The sequence below is a fragment of the Echinops telfairi genome, unplaced genomic scaffold, assembly GCF_000313985.2.
Source record: "Echinops telfairi isolate 266 unplaced genomic scaffold, ASM31398v2 ScPeMD7_29;HRSCAF=101, whole genome shotgun sequence".
In the NCBI taxonomy this organism is placed as follows: domain Eukaryota; kingdom Metazoa; phylum Chordata; class Mammalia; order Afrosoricida; family Tenrecidae; genus Echinops; species Echinops telfairi.
Genome location: NW_022103926.1, coordinates 4,014,513 through 4,018,974, shown reverse-complemented (window position 1 = coordinate 4,018,974; position 4,462 = coordinate 4,014,513).

Genomic DNA, 4,462 nt, shown 5'->3' with positions numbered 1-4,462 from the left:
GGGCTCCTTTCTAGGCCTTGACTTTTCTGCAAACTTGTGACTTTGGTGACAGACAACAGCATCTAGTCTCCAATTTCAGAACCCACACCTCCTGCCCCACAGGAAGACTACAATTCCCAGTGACCTTACAGCCAGTTGAGATCAGGTGGACTTTTCTGACCAATGAAATGTGACCTGCTGACCTTCGATGCACCCACCTCTGCAGCCTGTGATGTTCCTGGAGATCCTGGGTTCACAATCCCCCCGAAGTTACATAGAGTCAGAAAAGCTTGCAGCTTACCATCTGACCCATGGGACGTGGACGTCGTACCTGCTGAGCCATTTTCTTGCTACAGATCTCTCTGTGTGTCTCTGTGTGTAGGTACGTTAGCTTCTCTAAGAAACCTGCCTAAGACGGTTAGAATCAACGTGATGGGGTAGGTCCCTGGGTGGTGCGTATGGTTTCAACCACCAGACAACGGCCTGGGGGCACGTTTCCATAAAGACGAGTGTTTGTAATCAGCTGCCACTGAGTTGATTCCAATGATGTGACTCCGTGTGACAGGGTAGAGTCCCCTGTCGGATTGCCGGGCTGTCGTGTGGATGGAAGCAGACCGCCAGGTCTCCGCTTCGAAGGAGCAGCCATGGAGCAGCGAGGGGCTTTGGATTTCCAGCCTTTTGGCAGGTAACTCCTTCTGCCCAGAGTGCCGTCAAAGAAGCCCTGTGGGGTGGCTCTACTCTGCCACATGGGGTCGCTAGGCGTTGAAATTGACTGGATACCACGGGACACCAACAGCAGCAGCTTCTGGAACCGGTTTCTCGGTGGTCTAAATGGGTATCGCCATTTTTTTTGCCATAAGATTGGTGGTTCCAACCCACTTCGTGATGCAGCAGAAGAAAGACACCATTGCCGTTAGGTGTCTTTCCACCCATTGCCACCCTGGGGACAGTGCAGCACTTTGGTCCCATCGGGTGGCCAAGTCTGACATCTTGACCGAAGCAGCGGCCACATTTTGTTCCCACAAAATGGCAGGTGGGTTAGAACCACCCACCTCTGGGTCAGCAGCCAAGCACACAACTACTGCTCCAAGAAAGCCCTAGGGGTCAGCTCTGCTCAGGGTTGTCCCGAGTCAGGACGGGATTGCTGGACGGAGTCAATGAAGTCCCAGATAGCACTCAGTGAATGTCGGCCACGACTATGGCCAGGTCTTGGCCCTCTTCCCCACTGGACGTGCGCACGCATCCCTCAAGCTGTCTGCCACCCTTGGCCCGGAGTGGGGCACAGTGGGGGGCATCCTCAAAGTGGGTCCCAAGTGCCTACATAATTCCATCTTGAGGATACAGCCGGCACCCTTTCCAGGATACATCCCAAGGCCTCAAAGGCCTATTACATGGGAGTCAGGGCGCAACGCCACCGGCCAACCCCCAGCCTGCTTCAGACTCGCTGGCAGAAAATCAGACACCCCAATTGTGGAGGGCTAATTGGCATCCATCTGCTGAGGAGAACTTGCTTGCGTCTTTTTTCCCATTCCAGAGGCATGAATATTTGAACTGTCAGTAGCCCGGGGGGCCTGGAGGTGTTTATTTGCATGAACAAGGAGAAGGACCTCGAGGTTGGAGGCTGAGTCCCGCTGGTGAGACACTTTCAGAGGGCGCCCGCCCGTGCCAGCAGGTGTCCCTGGCGGTGACTGGGTGGGCAGTCCACTGAGTTCGTTTGATCTAGCAGCTCTGGGTGTTCCCACCTCCACTTCTGGGGTACCCATGTCTTCTACAAGGACACCAAAGCTATGCTTTTCTGTGCTCCCGGTTCCTTCTGGAAGCTTCTGAGTGTGTGGATGGGGAGAGACTGAATTGGCCGCTTTCTTTTGTGTGTGTGTGTTTCACGTTTTATATAATCAAGGTGCATTCCTTTTCAGAATTATGCGTATAATTTATGAATGCCTTTTTGTTCTGGAAGATTCTCTCTACATATAGATCCAGACTAGGAAACATTAGCACCTTCCCTCTCTCTCCTTTCTCCTTGTTCCAAAGGTGAGGTGATCCAAGTTTGGGGGGGCACCCTCTAGGCCTTGACTTGCATCTGTATGTGCATATATTTATTCCTCTATTAAAAACACCTGAAAACCTGGTATCAGACATATGTTTTGTCCTTAAGATGTTTGGGGGCAGGGGGTGGGTGTAGAATTTCTGCTAGTGGGGTCTCTTGAGGCACCCGGTGGCTTTGAATGGACGCTTGGGACACATGGAATAGAAGTAGAAGAATCTACCCGTAAAACATTTACAACAAACGTTGGCAGTTCAAACCCATGCAGGACCCCATGGGAGAAAGAAATTGTGATCCGAATCCATGTAGATTCCAGCCTTGGGGACCCTGCGGGGCAGTTCTACCTTGTCCTGTAGGGGTGCTGTCCATTAGACTCCACTCGGTGGCATCCAACGACAGACGCTACTAATAACAATTTACCTGTTGTTGGGACCCATGGGGACTCAGCCTCTTATCAGTCACTAAGCCGATCTGAGACACAGGGCGCACATGACACATCACACAGGACACAGGACACAGGACATGGGACACGCAACACCCATGACAAAGGACACCCCACGTATGACAACATGACACAGATGACACATGACACTGGGCACATAGGACACACTTGACACATGACGGTATACAGGTGACATGACGCGCAGCACGCATGAAACATGACACGCTGGACAAAGGACACATACATGTCACTCAAGTCTGAGCATTATGTGTCTGGTGAGGGACGTGTAGATCTAGACTGAGGGGTCAGCTGGGGGACTGCAGCTTCCAGCCAGAGCGAGGAAGAGATGCAGCTGCGTGGGTTTGGGGCTGTTCAGAAGGTCTGGAACTGATGGAATCAAATTTCGATTCCGCGAGAACCTTCCAGTTAATTCTACGACAGATTTAAGCCGGAGATCCTGGTGGTTAAAGACCAGAATATTCAGGCAGTATGAATAAATACAATTTTACTGTGTTGTTGTTTCAGTTCAAGTTAATAGACAAAAACACAACAGTGATTGTGCAGAATACTCACTAACCCTTTCTGTACATGCATACCGATGCCAAATAAGAATGCATCAAGACTGCCAGACAGGAAATTGCAAAACAGCACTGAAAAATTGATTATGGATCTAGACGCCAGAGTTGGCATAAAATCCTAGTGAAATCAGTCAAACAGTATACATATATATGAAATTTGTCCCAGGGCTGGATTAACATAAGAAAAGAAGCTATATAATGTACTCATTGATGCAAACCAAACCAAATAAAAAATAAACGCATTATTATCTGGATAGACACAGAGGTATTCTAAACAAAATTGACTTTTCATGTTAAAAACACTCAACAAATGTACCTAAAAGAGGTATAGCCCAATGTGCTAATATGAATTCATGAACAAACCCCAGGAAATGTCACACTTCAAACTCAAAACTTACTGCCATCCAGTCAATTCCAACGTATAGCCACCCTATAGGACCGGCTAGAACTGCCATTGTCAGTTTCCGAGACTGTTTCCTACTTATGGGAGTAGAAAGCCTCATCATTCTCTAGTAGATTCTCTGGTGGTTTCGAACTGCTGACCTTGCTGTTAGCAGTTGGATGCATAACCACTATGCCATGATGGTGCAATCACTCCCATACCCAAAACAAGTCAAACATGCATGTCCACTTTCGCCACTGATACTTTAAATTGTACTGTATATTCTAGCTAGCTGAATTAGAAGAGAAAAATACAGCATCTGAACTATTCCACCTAATAAAACATAAGCCTCTGATCACCTCCAGACATAGCACGGTAAGTACTAAATTCCCGAAACTTATAGCCCTTTTAATTTTTCCACTAACACCTGACTCTTACCCCATGACCTTGAGCTCCTAACTGTTTTCCTTGACTCTTTTTCCTGAACTATGACCATTGATGGATCCCAAGCCCGGGGTTCTGATCTGAAGAACAGATACTGACTCTAGCACACGGCAATTTTAAACTGAACCCCAAACCTAACTCACCAAGAAGCTCGTGCTGCTAATTACCTGTGGAGCTGTCTCCTCTCAGATTTGACGTCAAGCCATCAGGACTGCTGTAGGGAGACAGGCAAAACCAGGGATCACAAACACATCGTCTGTTTTCAGTGAACTTTTAAATTATTTGAAACCAGTTCACGGTACTTGGCCAAAGATGTGTCACATACATGTTTAAAAGGGACCAGCGACATCCTGTCCAAGGGTTATCACATGCCCCTGAATCATGCCTGCAAGGAGTCTTTGCTGCTATTAGACAGACAGGCCCAGGCTTGGGTTACCCAATAAGCAAGATGTCTGTGGACTGCTTTGTATTTATTCACTAGTCTGTAAATTATAATCTCACCTCATTTTCCTAATGAAGATGTGATGAAGTCCATGGTTAGCAAAGTAAAGTAATTTAGTAATGACGGTAATTTGGCAATTGCTTGGTTAATC